The following is an 18,032-nucleotide window of genomic DNA, read 5'->3' as shown; positions in this document are numbered from 1 at the left end:
TCTGGATGTCCAATAGGTATGCTGCTTTCTCTTTGAAGCCAAATAATTTTAGTATTATTCTAATAAAAACATATCTTAATGTTGATTATTCTGGGTTATTTTTTCCCAGGCTTGTGATACACTTCTTCGAGATGCAAATTCAAGTCTTTCATTTCAGGACAAAAAATCCTAAGTTGTTGTTTTCAGTATGTGTTCTCTTCCATTATTTTGGATTTCTTCTTTGGGAACTTGTCTGTATGTTGGATCTTCTTTGTCTGTCTTCTACACCTATCACTTTTTCTTGCATTCTTTAAAAACTCTTTCTTCACTTTTTTTCTTTCCTAAGCTGTCCTTCCTGTCAGCTCTCTTTTCAAATCTTTTTGTCTAACAATTTCACATATGCTAATGTTTCATAGCATCTTTTTTATTATAATAGCTTCGTATAAAATTTGACCACAATCCTTTTCTGTTGCTCACAGGCAGGTGAAATGCATTGTCTCGTACTCTTAGAAGGGGGTTTTCTTGTGTAGAGAAATGAAGGTGATCCAGGTAGACTCTCTGGCCTCACAGTTCTAGGGTTGCCTCTTCTGTTATTCTCAGAAAGTCTTTAAAACTATGGCCATGTAGACAGTACTTTCTGAAATTACTGTTCTCCATTTCCCTCCTCCACTCTTCTCCAGAACTTCTTTTTGTTTCCTCTAGCGTCTTTGTCCTGCTCCATTTGGATTCTGTTTCCAGTGGTTTCTCCTTAGTGTGGGGTTCCTCTCTGACCACAGAGCCTCAGCTGGTCAGTCTCTAGAGTGTCCAGCTCCCACACTCCTGCCTGAACTTCCTGCAGTCCTCTTGTACTCACCTATGCCTTGCAGCCTGCACATATCCCTCCTAGTTTTGGCTGCTGTCCTCAGATAGATCCCCGGGCCTCCTACTCCCAGAGTCCTCCCCTTGTAGGGATGAATACATGTTAGAGATTTCTGGGTTTCCTGCCTCTCCATCTCCTGAATTCCCTTTGCCTTCATCTTCATCTCATCCCACAGAGTTGATACCATGTAGATGTTGCTGCTGCTGGTTTTTGACCCTACCTGTTCACATTTTGTGGTTCATGGAGCCACCTACTTACACTGCAGGTACTGTCCATAGGTTTTTGGTTTTACTATCCTCGTTTTTCTGTTTGGATGAGGTGATTCAGGGAAGTTAAAAAAAACATATTTTTTCTGTTGCCATCTTGTCTCCTTGATCTCAAGAAATTTTCAGAGGGCAGATTAAAGGAGGTTGGGTTTCACTGTAGGTGAGAGAAGAATACCCAGAATTGAGGGATTTGCTGGGGTGCAACACTAGAGGATGAGCCCGTTTTGTAAGGGAGGTTGGAGGTGTAACTTGGGGGAAGCGGGTATAAGTAGAATCTAGACAAGATATCCAAGTGAGTTGTTCAGGAGACAGGTGGAAAGTCTAGGGCTAAATACTGTAGTCTGGGCTAGTGACACAGACTTAAAAGTCATTGGGAGTTTACTAGTAACTTAGCCTCTCCTTGACTCCACATCCAAAACTTTCTCCACTAGCCCTTTCTATTTTCTACATTTGGAAAACCAGTGTTGATTCGACTTTTCTGCTGAGACACATGCTCATTGGGCATGCAGAGCCTAGAACCTCCAGGATTAGATTTCTTGAAAAAGTCTCACGATGAAGTGTGATATGTCTTCACATGGACTCTGCACCATTAGACTCCTTAGCAGCCAGGCATACCTGATGCGTGTCTCTGTTTTTAAATATGCTTGTGGTTGTGAAAATGCAACAGGGCCCCAACTGTTAGCCTCCCTGACACCTCTGGCTGAGAAGGAACAGATGAACTCACTAGGGAGCCTCTGTATTTGTTAAAATAATTCCTGCTAGGTTATGCTGGACTAAATAATACCGCCCTGCTTCCCCAATCTCAATGGCTTAGTGCAATGGAAGTTTACTTTTCAGCCACGCAAAGCCCATCACAGGTTGTGAATGGGCTCTTTTCACCCAAAGACAGTGACTCAAGCCTTCCTACCTTATTATGATGCCTCCAAGTAGCACACCCTCGGAGGCAGAGGGACAGAGAACTGGAGCTTTGCTTGGAAAGTTTTTAAGAGCCAGACTTGGGAATTACTTATATGACTTCTGCCCACACACCACTGACCAGGATCAAGTCTCGTGGTCCCAACCTCAAGGCTAGGAAGTCTGGGAAATGTAGTCTTCCTATTTCACTCAGGAAGGGAAAAAAGAGGTGGGTGGTGAACACACAGCATTATCCCAAGTCTAATTCATCAAAGGTGATTTCCTTCTTCAACAAGAAATTCCACAAACATCAAGCTAGATCACGGGGGCCACTGGAATGCTCTGACAGAGGGGCAAAGAGAAGCTAATAAAACAGACTAACAGCACATTCATGAACCTTCTACCAGTTTGGTGACGTCTCAGGAGGTGGGATTCCTGAGTCAACATTTGCTGAAAACCTACTGTGTATGCAAGGCGTCCATGGGACAACCTCATAATAGACACAAGCATCTCACTAGGGAGTACTGTCATCTGCATTTTTAGATACAGGAGACGAATCCACTGAAAATCCAACAGCTAATAAGGGACAGAGACAGGTTCGAACCCAAGGCGTTCTGGCTCCATGTTGTAAAGAGAAAAGCTGGGGCCTCCTGGTGCGCTGGGGAGGCCTGGACTCTCGGGCGGGATTTAAACAGCGCTGTGGCTGTGAGGTCAACAGGACAAAGGCAACCCCACCTCCATGAAAGGAAGACCAGGCAACTGAGCCCCACTGACCAGCATCTCCCAGGACGCGACAAAGGGGGCAGTTTGGCGGAGAAAGGGCTTCCTATTTCTCAACACAATTTGAAGGGAAAACAGTCTCCACAGAACAAACCCTAAGGAAGCTGGGTCAGCCACTGAGAAGCGGATCCCTCCCCATGCTCTGCAGCAATGAATGGGGGGCGTTCTGGCAGCGCGGCTGGGGCGGTCTGCATTCAGAGGCTGGGAGGACGGATTTGCATGGGAACGGGGAGCAGAGCCCCTGTGGAAGAGAGGGGGTCCTGCCCTCTAGCTGGGGCTACTTCCCCTCCTTCAGGGCAACTGGTTCCAATGAGCCTGGGCGCACAGTAGGTGCAGAAAGCAATGGATCAGGGTGTAAGTTGCCCTTCCAACTGGACCAGCAGGGCCCAACACAGCGGGCACGGAGTAAGTCCTCAATGGTATTGGCCAGGAGAAGCAAAGAAGGATGGACGGATGGATGAGGACACACTCCTCCCGACCCACGCTCAGGAGCTACACTGTCAAGGTGGATGCCTAGTACGTGCTGCCCCAGGCCACACAGACGGGACTTTACAGCATACGAGGCATCGTGCTATGTCCTGCGACCTGCTCACTGTCCTGGGTGGGGGTCATCACGCCCAGGTTAGAGACAGTTGTGTGTGGGGTGGAAACACATGTGCCCCCTCCCCCTATTCCCACTTTGACCTTTTGTGTAGAACGTCTAACCTCTTAGAAGTTTGAAGGCAACAGCTTAATGTCTTTCCTCACCTTTGGAGAAGAGGCTTCCCTAGTTGGGGAGGCTAGAGAGAGGGCCGCTGTGCATACGTGCCTAGCACCTCCCTCCTTCTCTCACAAACAGAAGATGCTGTGTGTGAAACAAACACTCAGCGCAGAGCGCAGCCTGTGGAGAGCACCAAGGAGGTGCTCAGAAACCCAGCCAAACGGCAGGTGCTCAGTCGACAGTAATCCCTTCCCTGGACACGCCACTCTTCACAAACCTGGAGGGGAAGAAAAAAGCCTCTTTTCCCTTTTCTCTGACAATAAACAAGCACAGAGTGTCCACTGTGTGCCAGGCAAAGTTCCAGGGGCTGCTGCCCTCGGGGAGCTTACGTTCCAGCAGGAGGGATGGACCATACATACAGCAGATGAGCTGTAACACAGCGACTGGTGGAGACAAGTGACTGGGGAAACGAAGAGAGAGTGGGGCGGGGCAGCGGGGGCCGGGGCCCTCCTCCGCAAAGGGAATTGGAGCTGCAGGTGTGGTTTCCTACGGGTCTAAAGCAGCAGGGGCTACAGACAGAAGTTGCCCTAGCAAAGCGCTTGCATGTCTGCAAACAGAGCCGCCCATCAGAGCAGAAGGGCAGCGCCTCTGCCCGTTATCAGAGCTGGCGCCAGCAGGTGGGCCAGCATGCCCGTCCCGCGCCCTGGAGTTAGTGGTGCTGAGAGACAGTCAGAGTGGTGTCTCTGACAGACGGAGCATTCAGCCGTCCTCCCAGGAAAGAGCCGGTGAGAGGAGCTGTGTGCTGCTAGTGATGCCGACAACCAGGACGCCCGCTCACCTCCACAAGCACCAACGACACGCCAGGGGCTGCTCTACACGCTTTACAAGTATCAGACTCACTGCCGAGGTCGGTGCAATTATGATGTCTCTTTCATGGATGAAAAAACTAACACCAGAGAGGGGAAGTCATCTGTCCATTTAGCTCTGGAGAGATGTGCACACTGGCCGCTGTGTGAGGAGTCCTTGGGTTTAGAGACAAATGAGCCTCTGGAACGTTGCCTGCTCTGAGGAAAGGCACTGAAGCCTCACGCACAGGGGACTAAATTAAATGAGATGGCTTTTCCCAGGTGTCTGATTCTGAGCCTTACTGGGGCTTAATGGAAAAGGCATGAGCTTCGGGGTCAGGTAGACCTGGGCTGGAGTCCTGCTCTTCCACTTACATGCTGTGCAACCCTGGGCACTTCACTTCCTTGCTCCGAAAAGAAAGACATACTGAATGCAACGTACCTGGTATGTAGTACGGCACCTGGTATGACTCCCTTATTCTGATTTTTTTTCCGGTGACTAACACCACTCTACTGTACACGTGAAAACGAGCCCCCAAGTCTCTTCCACCATCCCAGCCCCCTCCCCAAGGGGGAACTCATCCAACTTCTGAGCAGAAACAAATGCAGCAGCCGCCCATCACTAAAGCAATTCACCTGCCCTCAGGGTGGCGAGCAAGGGCACAACAGGGAAGGACACAAGGAGCCAGCATCCATCGCACGGCTCTCCTGCTCCTCGCCATCCAGCGCCCCGCCAGGAAAAGGCAAACGCCTCCAGACCCAGCGGCACATGCGGCGTGTGGCTCTCGGATCCAAGTAGCCAGGACAGGGCTTGGTGGCCCTCCTGGGCTCATGACCCACAGTGTTTTCTTTCTTTAACATTTTCTTTTCAGCCAGCCAGCCACACACAGACACACAAACACACACGCACAACACCACTTTTGTAAGCAGAGTCTTCCACTGAGGCAGAAACGTAACTTATATGGCCCAGCAGAAAACGGCAGAATTAAACTCTTTCTTTTGGCCTTTTATATTGGTAAATATTCTCAAAAGACTAAAAGTGGGTTAGGAGAATAATACAACAGCTGTGTTTCCAGTGTGTACCTGACAACGGCTTTTGTAGAAGTGAATAATTACATGAAAATCACTTCCTTCCCACCTCTTTCTCAGCCCCTCCGGCTTGGGTTGCTAGGCGCCCTCTCTCCTCCTCTCGGCTAATGCCACATACAGACAGGGATGAATACAGTATGGCCTTTATGAGGGAAGGGAGTCCAGGAGGGAGGAGGGTTCAAACACTCCCTCCCCAGCGGACTCAGTGTCGGGGGAGGGCTTTGGGGGAGATGATTCTGGATACATTTAAATGCTAATGTTCTGGACAGGCGGGCAGCGGGAACAGTAGGAGAAGGGGCAGAAGCTCTTGGCCTGGAAGCCCCACTGGAAATACGTTCTGCAGCCTCTGGCTCTGGTGCCAAGCCCTTCCCCTGGCAGCCAGCCCTGGGGGCCGACTCAGCCTGGCCAGAGGCCCTGCCAGTGAAGTGTCACCAGGCTGAAGGGTTGCTCCACAGGCAGTGAGGAGCCGTTCAGTTCCGCGGGGGGAGCCTGACCCTGGTGGCCCTCAGTGTGGAGCAGGGAGCAGGGTCACTGTGCTGGGTCTCTGCCCAGAGGCTGGACAGCTGTGTCCTGGTCACACAGCGTGGAGAGAGTGGACGAGCAGCTACTGACACTGGGCGAATGGCAGTGACCTCCATGCCTTATGTGGTAGACTCCTGGGGCCATGCAGGCCTGCACCTTAACCCATTGCAGGAGACAAGTGAGCCTCATTTTATCAAAGGGCTAAACAGAGGAGGTTCATTGCAATGGAGGGTCTGGGCAAGGCCAAAGACGGCGTGTTCTTAGTCCTGAGCTGTTCCCGGGACTGTCCACACAGCTGCAGAGGCTGCACTTTAGGACAAGTTCTTCCCCCAAAAGTGTTCCTCTAAGAGGATGCCGCTGGCCTTCGGGATAAGACACCAATTGCGCAGGAGGGTCCTGTGCGTTGCAGGTGGCTCAGCATCATCGGGTCCTACCCTCTAAGTGCCAGAGGTGCCCCCGTCGTAGAGGAAACCAGAATTATGCCTCCATGTGTTACTAAATGCCCCCTGAGCAGCAGGCCTACCTACCCCCGGGAAGACCACTGGGGCCAGGGAGTCTGACTGGCATCAATGGTGGGGCTGCAGAACCCAGCTGCCAGGGTCTTCTGGGCCAAACTGAGCCCCAAGCTGGTGCTTCTCCGGTGTCACCTGAGCCAGCGCTGGGATGAAACCTTGCCATCTCCCGCCATAACCACTTCTCTCCTCTAAGGACCATGGAGCTGGTTCAGAGGCAGAAAGCCAGGGAAAGAAAGGGCACACCAGGAGGCTCCTGGCCCTGGGAGAGCCAAGCAGTGGCGTATATCCCAGTCTACAGCAGGGGCTTGGGCTTCCTCGGAAGGAAAATGGAAAAGGAAGCAGCCACAGTTGGTGGAGGCAGCCTCCTCTGCGTCTGCCCAGACAGAGAAGTCAATACATTAAATCACATCATTACTTTCACTGCTCATTGTCTGTCTCCCCAGGTAGAACAGAAGTGCCAGGAGAGCGCGGAGTTTGGTCTGTTCTTTAACTAAGGCACCCCAGCACTTTGCACCTTGTCCAGCACGTGCTTGGCACCCCCCAAAAAAAATGTTGAATGCCACACAGCTCAGTCTCCAGTACACAGGTAGGGAGAACTCAAGACCTGTGCAGAGTCCTAGCTACCAGGCCAAGTGGGGAATGTGCTAGACTCAGAGGGTCAGGACACTGACTGTGATCCCAGGTTGTCCTGAAAATTCCTGTGTGTTCTCCCTAAAGTTCCTTCTTTTCTTCTGGCCTCTGTTTCCAGTCTATAAAATAAGGAAACCGGGATGCAATGAGATGACAAATATGCTGCATGCACATCCCATCCATATTCCTGCCCAGGCAAACATTGCTAATCAATCCCAGAGTTCTTTTGCCCCCAGCTATGGTGCAAGAAGTCCGCCACCAGTCAGAGTTGGTAAATGAGCTGAAATCTGAGAGCGATGGTCTGAGAGGGGGATGGAACACTCCTCCCCAGACCCCACGGATTCACAGAACTGGTATTTCATTTGTCACTGTATCTTCGGCTGGAAGTGGAAAGTGCCATTGGTAGCCACAGGGTGGATGCAAGAAGAGGCCATTCAATTCCATGTGCAATAGAATTCTGACAGTGAAAGGGAACGTGCTCAAATTCCTGCCCCAGCAGCCTCCCAGAGGGGATCCATAGGGCCTGTGGGTCAGTCTCAGTCAACAAGGAAGAGCTCCCTCCCGGAGAGATTAAGCCCTGGGGTGAGCTCTCTGTTGCTAGAAGTAACCAAGTAGACTTGGGGATGGAGTGACGATTCTTGCATTGCATTGGAAGTTAGGGCAGGAGACCCCTGAGGTTTTCTTCTGGTAAGAAACTTGATGGTCAGTGGCTCAATTCCCCTCAACCTCATTTTCTGAGCATGATATACCAGCCAGCTATGGCCGATACAGAGATAACTAAGACCGTCCTTCCTCTGCTCAGAAGCCTGCAATCCAGCAAGTGTACGCAGGAAAAGAAGTCAGCCAAGCACGTTCCTGGGTCGCAAAGGATCAGGCAGATCTGGCTGAGGGCCAGCTCTGCCGGGTGACTTCAAGAAGGTCACTCCTCTGAGCCTCTGCTTCTTTGTGGGTACAGTGGGGATGACAGCAGCTCCAAGCTGCCCTGGAGACATGAGGTGATGCATGTAGAGCATGCGCTGGCACCCAGCTCACGGTACATGTTCATCTGGCGGCAGGGGCTGAGGGGCTACAGACGGCTCACGACTTCAGGCTTGAGGAGCATCTTTGAAGGGTCTCGGGGCTGAGGAGGTGTGTCCCAGGAAGGCAAGCAGAAGAAAAGTCAGCTCTTCTCGGCCCATTCAGCAGCTGGTCCAAGAGCCCCGCTTCCTCCCTACCTGGTGTGAATGCCTCACACTGAGCAGGATGCCCAGGCCCCTTGTAAAGGCTTGGAACTGCCCCAACACCTCCTTCCTCTCCCAGGCCCACAGACAAACCCAGGGAGTGGAGCTCTGCAGGCCTCAGGGCGTCTCCGTCTCCCTGGGGCCATTGCCCTGAGAGCAGAGGGGAAACCCGCCACCTCTGCATGAGCCTCCACGGCTGCCCGCATGAGCACTGGCTGAGGATGCAAAGACACCCTTTGCTCCTAAAAAAAACTACGTTCTCTTAATCTTCTAAGCCCCAGAAAACCAGACCCCCAGACCCTCCCTGACTCACGCTCTGCTGGGGGCTTACAAAGCTGACCATTAACCTCATCCAGTTCTTGCCACAGCTCGAGCTACGTGCCACTGTTGTTTCTACTTACAGACGAGGACACAGAGGGCCAGAGAGGCTACAGAAGTGGTCCACGATCAGCTGGCTGGTAGGTGGAAGACCCAAACCCAGATCTGCTGAGCCCAAAGCCCTCCCTTCAGTCTTCTCAATAGACTCCCACCATCTCAACCAAGAGGAGAGCGCCCAGTGTGACCAGCTCCTCACAGGCCCACGTCCCAGTGGATCTGGTGCCTGACATCCGGGGACCCGCCCACCCACACACTGTCCTCCCTCCACTGTCCGCGTCCTCGCCAACCTTCGCGGTCACACAGCCATCTGCTCCACACATCTCTCCTCTCCTCTGCTCACCTGAACGGAGGTGACAACCTTAAATGACACTGGATCCTTGGGAGTCTGACTAACAGAGCAGCAAGCCCAGAGAGGCCAAGAAGGGGACAGAAGCAGGCTCGGAGACTGGATGAGTGCACGACCTTCACAGCCCGGCAGGCTGCCCCCACCTGCTAGCCATGAGACCGTCTTCCTGACCACGCAAGGTCATGGAGGGCAAGAGAGCAGGAGGGATGGCTAACCTCGCGTAGGGACCAGCAGGAGACAAGACAGGCTGCCACACACTCCCTCCCAAACGATGCTGCGGGACAGGGCCTCGGCTCTGGGCAAAGCCACCGGACAGAGAGACTGTCCTCATTCCTCATGCCTCCCTGAGTGACATCCCGGGCATCTGCTTGAGCAATGGCCAGTTTAAAAATAAATCACGACATGAACGTTGAAGTGTTCAGGGGGCGAAACGCGCCAATGTCTGCATTTTACTTTGAAGTGTATCCCAAAAAAGTTAAATGGCTGGATGGATGAAGACACGTCCTGGAAAGGTTGTGATGAAGCCAACAAGGGAAACTGTCGATGGCATGGCCCAGGGGTAGGTAGTACTAGCATCTCCCTGGGAAGGTGGGTCAAGTCTGCCAAGAGGGAGGGACACACTTCCTGGGGATGCGTCTGGGAGAAGATGTGTGCTCTGTGACCGACGCCTCATGAGCTCGTCAGTGGGTATCAGCTGAGGGAATCCCTGCCCTACCCAGGTGACAGGAGCCAAATCCAGCGTTCAGTCCCCAGCCTGAAAACCTAGGACTTTTCTGGGATTCACAGGTCTCCTTGACCTTCCCTCAATAATTAAAAACACATCTGAATTCTTTAAGTCACCCGAATGCAACTCATGGATTTACCTGAGCAGGGCTTAAACCTCACTGTCTGCCCCGATTCCTTTCTGGCTGAGGGGGAACAACCTTCCAGGGGTCAAGAGAGGAGCAGGAGCGGTGAACAGGGAGGCACAGAGGTGGACGACTGCACTCCCCCCCTCATCCTCTGCACAATTACACAGATTCACTTTATGTTCTGTCTCTGAGGCATTTGCTAAGAAGTCCATGTCTGTCATTTGCTTTCCTCATCTGTCTTGCTTAGGGAACTTTTACCTTCTTCCTCCCTTTGCGTCTTCTCTAGTCTGTCACCTATTTCAGGACAGAATCGAGTATCATGGTGCCCCCGGCCCGGGCAGGAGCATGGCGCTGGGATAATGACAGCATGCTACAGCAAGCGTTAAGTGAGCACGTACTACGTGCTGGGCATGGCAGCCACCCCGGGGGAGGTACAGTTGAAGGAGATGTTGTCCGTGTTCTGGAAGGGTAGTCTTGGGTGGTGATCATGCGAAGTTTGGATCATCCCCCTCCAAGGATGCTAATCACACACTTGCTTAGAATGACATTCATCCAACCTTCTCCCCTGACTGACCCACATGGTCTTGAAAACTCTTAATGCTATTATCGTCTATAACCTTGGAGACATGTGGGTGATTTGTAACATAAAAACACTCACATGACCGTAGATAAATCATCATCTCTCTCTGGACCTCACTTTCACAGAAGATATTTTAAAGAATAAATCGTGGGCTCTGGTACCTTTTATTAACCAGACACATACAGCTGCTAAGAGGAACTTCCTGTCAGCATGAAATAGCCCAGGAGCGTGGGTCCTATGGGGAGAAGGAAAAGTCGAGGGCTACTGAGAGTGGGGAGAATGAAAACCACTGCTTTTACCTCATGCCCTCATTTTACGGCAAAGGAACTCAGCACAAGGAGGGACAATGACTCTTCAAGGTCAGCGATGGGGAGCCAGGTTCCTTGATTCTGAGTCTGGGAGCTTCACACTAGGCAACACTGCCTCCTGGGGGCAGGAGAGGGTGGGAAAGGCAAGGACGGAGGCGCTTATAACAAAGGAGCAGTGCCACTCGCCTCTGACAGTGCGACATCTCCGGGCGCTAATCCGCCATCTCTGTGAATGTGACACAGGGATCAGCACGTGCCCTGCGGGTCTTTCCAGCGCCTGTCTGCACAGGAGAAGTGAGGGAAGCGGAACGTGAGATTCACACACTAGTGAGTCTTCAGCATCCAAAGTCACAATCCCCAGCAAACTCAGAGGAATCAAAGCCCCGTCACCTTGCTGCTTACAGACCAAGGAAAGCCTTGCCCTCCTTATTCCCATCTGTGCTAGGTCAGGAAGCATCAGAGCCTGCTGCGTTCCTTCCTCACCAAGGAGAGTCTCAGGAGGCAGTTTCGGCATGTTCAAGGCAAGAACGGAGGATGCCTCTCAGCAGCCTTGTGTGCTCGGAGCGCCGAAGTACAGCTCAGCCGGCTGGATGCTCTCAACAGTCACTCGAGGTGGAGAGGGTAGGACTGAATAAGACAGCAGCCCAGAAAGGTTATGTGACTGGCTCAAGGTCACAAGGCTAGTGAGTCAGGTCCTCACTCTACATCCGGTCTGAATTCTTGATTTCATAGTTGGGGAAACAAACTCAAAGGATGGAAAGATAACATGTTTCAGCCGGAAGTTCCATCTCATCCAGTTCTCCCCAAGCTGTGGCCATAGGTCAGGTACGTTCTGTCTCTGGGACTCAGCAACTCAACCACAAAAGAAGGTGAATCTAGAAACTGACTCTCAAACTTGTTAAAACAGCAAACAAATGGGCCCCCTGGTACTTTCTGTCAAATACTTTGATGAGTATGATTTTACTCTGTGTGCGAGAAACAAATTTAGTGTCAGAAAATGTAATCGTGGAAAGTATGAAATATGAAAGCATCACCACAAACAGACGACTTTATAAATAAAACTGAGATGTTGAATTAAGCTCAAATGACTCAAGGCTACTACTTCCTTTAATATTAATTTACTGCTTGGACATTCAGAATGTCATGTTCAAGACCAGCAGATGAAGAGAGGCAAATCCAAGGGTCAAACATATTTTTATGGGAGATACAGAAAACAAAAAATTATGAACTATAATAGATGTTTCAAATTCATAGCCTGGCTGGAAAGGAGGATGGGAAATTCTTTCAGATGCCAGAAATGAGAAAAGTCAAAGCTGAAAGATGAGAAGGAATAAACCCAGCAACCCACGGGGCTATCCAAGTAGACAGATGCCCAAGGGGCTGGGATTTAAATTCCTTCCCGAGGATAGAGTTAAGATTTCAGGCCCTGACAAGAATAAAGTGGAGGAAAGACAGTCTCTTCAATAAGTGGTGCTGGGAAAACTAGACAGCTACCTGTAAAAGAATGAAATTAGTACATTCTCTAGCACCACAGACAAAAATAAACTCAAAATGGATTAAAGACCTAAACGTAAGATCAGAAACCATAAAACTTCTAGAGAAAAACACAGGCAGGATACTCTTTGACATAAATCATAGCCATATTTCTTTGGATTTGTCTCCTAAAGCAAAGAAATAAAAGCAGAAATAAACAAATGGGACCTAGTTGAACTTCAAAGTTTTTGCACAGCAAAGGAAATCATTGACAAAATAAAAAGACAACCTATGGAAAGGGAGAGCATATTTGTAAATGATATGACTGGTAAAGGGTTAATATCCCACTCACAGCTCATACAACTCAACATCAAAAGAACAAACAACCTGATCAAAAAATGGGCAGAGGAACTGAATAGGAGTTTTTCCAAAGAGGAAGGATGGCAAACAGGCACATGAAAAGATATTCCTCATCACTAATGATCAGGAAAAGGCAAATCAAAACTACAATGAGGTATCACCTCACACCTGTCAGAATGGTTAGCATTAAAAAGACCACAAATTAATGTCAGCAAGGATGTGGAGAAAAGGGAACCCTTATACACTGTGGATGGGAATGCAAATTAGTGTAGCCACTGTGGAAAGCAGTATGGAAGTTTCTCAAAAAACTAAAAATAGAACTACCAAATAACCCAGCAATTCCACTCCTGGGTATAAATCTGAAAAAAGTGAAAACACTTTTGAAAAGACATAGGCACCACAATGTTCATAGCAGCATTATTTGTAATAGCCAAGATATGGAAGCAACCTAAATGTCCAACAACAGATGAAGGGATAAAGAAGCTGTGGTAAATATACACAAAGGAATACTACCAAGCCATAAAAAAGAATGAAATGTTAACTATTTGCAGCAACACGGATGGACCTGGAGGATATTATGCTAAGTGAAATAAGTCAGACAGAGAAAGACAAATACTGCACGATATCACTTATATGTGGAATCTAAAAAACACAACAAACTAGTTAATATAACAAAAAAGAAACAGACTCACAGATAGAGAAAAAACTAGTGGTTACCAGTGGGGAAAGGGAAGGAGGGAGGGGCAACACAGGAGTAGGGGATTAAGAGTTACAAACTATCATGCGTGAGATAATCTACAAGGATATGTTGTACAACATGGAATAAACATAGCCAATATTTTACAATAACTTAAGTGGACTACAGCCTTTAAAAATTGTGGATCACTATATTGTACACCTGTAACTTATATAACATTGTACATCAACAAAACTTCAATTTAAAAATAAAATAAATAAAAAATTACATAGAAGAAAAGATATCAGGTCCTGGGCATGACCAGAAGCCGGGTGGGTTTACTGTGAAAAGCTAGGAGCCAGAAAAGGGTTGTCCTATAGTGAGTGAGGTATCAGAAAACTCTGTTCCTCAGCCCAGGACTCAATGCAGAGGTGTCAAGTATGGGTGTGATCACACACTGCTCCTGCAACATGGACACCCAAGTTTAAACTGACACTTTAAAATTACCACCCTAGAATTGCATACCCAGCTGAAATGTCATTCCAGGGTGATATCTTTTCAGACATGAACTAATAGAACATAGTTCCCACAGGCCTTTCCTGAAAGAACTACCAAAGGATGTACTTCAGCAAGAAGGAAATTTAATCCAGTAGAAAGGAGTGAAAATAATAGGGAGCAAAGACATTGGTAAACACGCTGTAAAATCCAAGTAAGTATCAACTCTAGACAGTATCAAAGCAGAATTTTAAAAGTGGTGGAAAGAGATCCAGGAAGGGGGAGTGTGGAATTAGGAGGGAAATTTGCATCCTATGGTATTTTCTTGCTTGGAAAGAGGACAAAGCTGGTTAACAGCCACTCTGACTAACAGGGCACCTGCGTCTTTGGTCTCCCCATTGTACTGGGGAGCCTCCTCGCACCTCACTGGGTGGACCTCCAGTGAAGTCCCCTCTGCCCAGGACAGCTGTGGACACAGTCCCTGTCCTGATTCTTCAATGTGCACTCTTTGAACTCTTCTGGAAATAACCAGGCCCCTAACAGGTAGAGGAAAGAAACTGCCAGTGCTGATAGCAGGCATTCAGAGAGTCAGGGGTCACTTTGCAGCCAGTGAAATTTGACTTTGAGTTCCCACAGACTCTTCTGCCTCCTGGGGCTTCTTCCCTCTAGAGCACACATGTCCAACAGGATGTTCCGCAAGCATAGAAAGTTCTCTGTCTGCTCTGCCCAGCATGGGAGGCCCCAGCCGCACGTGGCGACTGAGTGCCTAAAATCCGATGTGTGAAACCAAGGGACTGAAGTTTACCTATTATTTAATTTCATTACTTTTAATTTAAATGGTTAGAAGTGGCTTGTGGCTACTGTCCTGGATGGTGTTGTTCTAGAGAGTGGGCAATCCCTGAACGGATCCATTGCATTTCCAAATGGTCCCGCGAGAGATGGGTGTCGGAATCCCTGGAGTGAGCTCTCCCTCCCTCCCTCTGCCCTGGAGCACAGGCGAGGGCAGGTGGGTGGCTCTCACACCCAGGAGGGCATCCTTGCTCACCTTAGTGCCTCCCCTGGCCACGGCCCTTGGTGATGTCGCACAGGTCTCAGCCTGCCTGAATGCTCTCAGACCAGTGCTCCCCGGACTTCCATGGTATGAAGCCAGTGAGGGGGGCACTGCTGAACCGCAGACCCTGGCGGAGCACGCTTGGGATGGGACCTGAGACTCTGCATTTCTCACAAGCTCCCAGATAAGGCTGCTGCTGCTCTGGGACCACACTTTGAGCTGTGAGGTTTTAGACAGTTGTCTTGAAATGTCACTTAGCTCTGCTCATATGGGCAGTGACAGCTAGCATAGTAGCTCACATTAATATCTGTGCCCTCTCTGCCACATCTCTTCTCTAGAGTCTTTTAAAAGCATGCTCTGTGAAAACAGGATGGGTTAAATCAGTTCATACTATGCAGAGCCATAAAAATGCCTGAAGTTCTCACCAAGAGAATAAAGTTAAGGGCATATTCATCTTGTAAAGAAAATAACCGCCAACATTTACTGAGCATTTACTATGTGCTGGACATAATGCTATGCATGTGACGAATGAGCATTATCTCATTTAATCCTCACAACAACCCTTTCTACAGATGAGGAATGCAAGGCACAAAGAGGCTAAGTAATGTACCTGAGGTTACACAGCAGATGAGCCGTGACTCAAATCTAAGCAGTCTGCTGGGACTCCCACACTATACCTACAGCTTTGGTTCAAAGCTCAGAAACAAGGATCTCTGTTAGGGGTGGACAGACTCTTTCTAAGAAAAATATGGTTAAATAAATAACTGCTTGCAAATATCTGAGGTAGCTTTATTCACAATTACCAGACATGAAGTACCCAAGATGTCCATCCACAGGTGAAAGGATAAACAAACTGGGGTCCATCCAGACAACAGAATTACTATTCAGGGATAAAAAGAAAACAACTATCACAACACAAAAAAGACATGCAGGAACCTTAAATGCACATTACTAAGTAAAAGAAGCCACTCTGAAAAGGCTACATAATGTGTGGCATTCTGGAAAAGGCAAAACTATGGAGACAGTAAAAAGCTCAGTGTTCGCCAGGGGCTTGGGGGAGAAGGAGGGGCATGAACAGGTGGAGCTGTTTTAAGGCAGTGAAACTACCCTGTTTGACACTGTAATGGTGGATATATGACGTTATGCATCTGTCAAAACCCACAGAACGCACAACACAAAGAGTGAACCCTAATGTAAACGATGGTCTTATTCAGTTAATAATAACGTGTCACCACCGTCTCATCAGTTGTAACAAATGTACCACAGAAATACAGGATGTTAAAAGCAGGGAAATGTGGACTGGTGGGGAGAGGTTGGGAGAGAGGAGGTATATGGGAACTCTGTATTTTCTCCTTAATTTTTCTGTAAAGCTAAAACTTCTTTCTTAAAAGCTTATTAATTGCAATAGAACATGTTTAATGCACAAAATTTTATGTCTAACTTTGGGGAGGGGGTGCCAAAGACCCTCCCCCAATGAAAAAACGCCAATCCTAGAATATTTGACTCATCCACCCTCTCCCCCCCCCTCCTAGAATCCACCTAATGTCTGGCAAGAGTGGATACTTTGCACATTTCTGTTGATTCACTTAAAAAGCAAAGACGTAGCACAATGCCTGGCACACAGCAGGTGCTCAGTACTACCTGCTGGATGAATAAACATGAGGCTGGAATTCTAAACACATGGCCTAAGAGTCCCTGGAGACAGGCTCGCAGATGCTCATGCTCCTCTCTCCTGCCGGTACAGCCGGAGGCCTCTCTTTCCACAGCCCAGCTGCGGCCGCTCCTGGTGTCATCCCTCTCCCCTAGGAGACTGCAAACCCTCAAGGGCAAAACCACCACCTGATTCATCCCTCGAACTCCTCCTGCATGGGCAGGTCTCGCACACAGTAGATGCAGCCTGAATGTTTGCTGACATCTGTTTGTCTCTTTTCTCTGCAGTGCCCTTGGGCTTCTGCAAGCAGCCACAGACTCACACAAGGGCACTAACTCCAGCCACGTCTACCCGTAAACCTGGCACAGCACAGCTGGAGGGCCACTTCTCATAGGTTCCAAGACACAGCAAAGCCTCTCCCCCTCCCCCAAATCAAGGCCATTTGATCTGTGTCTCCACTTCTTCCCTCTTCACTGCCAAACTTACTCTATTTTCTCTTTCTATGCACCTGGAGAAGTTTACACATGCTGTTTCATCTAACCTTACCGATCTACAAGGGGGCACGAGGCAGTGAAGGTTGGACTCTGATCTCTAGAACCTTATGAGAGAGGAAACTGAGTCTCAAGAGAGAGTGAGTCACCTGCTCAAGGTCACACAGCGGGTGAGTCAGAGGCAGGCATTCAAATGCAGCTGTTTCACTCTGAAACTCTCTGCCAGCCGCCAAGCTCTGCTGAGCATCTCGTCTGTGTAATCTTCTGCAGTTACAGCCTTGTTCATGCCAGTCAACCTCTTGCCCAGAAACACTCAACAGCTCCCTACAGACCACTGGATGAAGTCTTAAACTCTTTAGGCATAACACTTGACGTTTCCCATGAGGTGGCCTCAGTCTGCTGTCTCAATCTTATTTCTTATGATTCCCTGTCACAAACCTACCCTGTAGCCTCACTGAACTACTTACCATTTCCTCCACAGATGCAGACTTTGCTTACCTTCAGATAGCTTCCCCTTTCCCACCCTTTAAGGATCAAATCAAAGGCTACCTATTTTATAAAGCCTTCTCTGGGACATGCAATTGGAAATAACTGTGTTCTCTTCTGACTGTTTGCAGACCTTTATCTAAACCACCATATGGTATCCACCTATCCATCCATCCATCCATCCACCTACCTGTCTGTCTACCCATCTACCCATCCACCCATCCATTACATCCACCCACCCATCCATACACCCAACCATCTATCCACCCACCTGTCCGTCTACTCATCTTCCCATCCACCCTTCCACTCACCCATCCATCCATCCACCTATCCACTCACCAATCCATCCATCCATCCACCCATCTACTCACCCATCCATCCATCTGTCCATCCACTTACCCACCTGTCCACCTATCCACTCATCCTAGTATTGACTGGGAGCCTAGCACACGTCAGGCTCTGTGCGAGGTGCCAGGGAGTCCACAGCGGACAACACAAACAGGTTCTTTGCTTATATGGAGCGGACATTCTAACCCAGGGAAACAAACAGGGAGGCTTCAACAAATGAACACGTGAGATTGTTCAGA

The 18,032-nt window shown here is 49.1% G+C and overlaps 1 protein-coding gene across 3 annotated transcripts in view; it reads right to left on the bottom strand.

Moving 5' to 3' along the window:
• SLC6A11 (solute carrier family 6 member 11) overlaps positions 1-18,032 on the bottom strand; it is a 123,040-nt gene that overhangs the window by 42,241 nt on the left and 62,767 nt on the right. The gene's annotated exons all lie outside the window — the stretch shown is intronic.

Source organism: Vicugna pacos, chromosome 17, assembly GCF_048564905.1.
Source record: "Vicugna pacos chromosome 17, VicPac4, whole genome shotgun sequence".
Taxonomy (NCBI): domain Eukaryota; kingdom Metazoa; phylum Chordata; class Mammalia; order Artiodactyla; family Camelidae; genus Vicugna; species Vicugna pacos.
The sequence above is the reverse complement of the archived record's forward strand: the minus strand, read 5'-3'. Positions and strand labels throughout refer to the sequence as shown.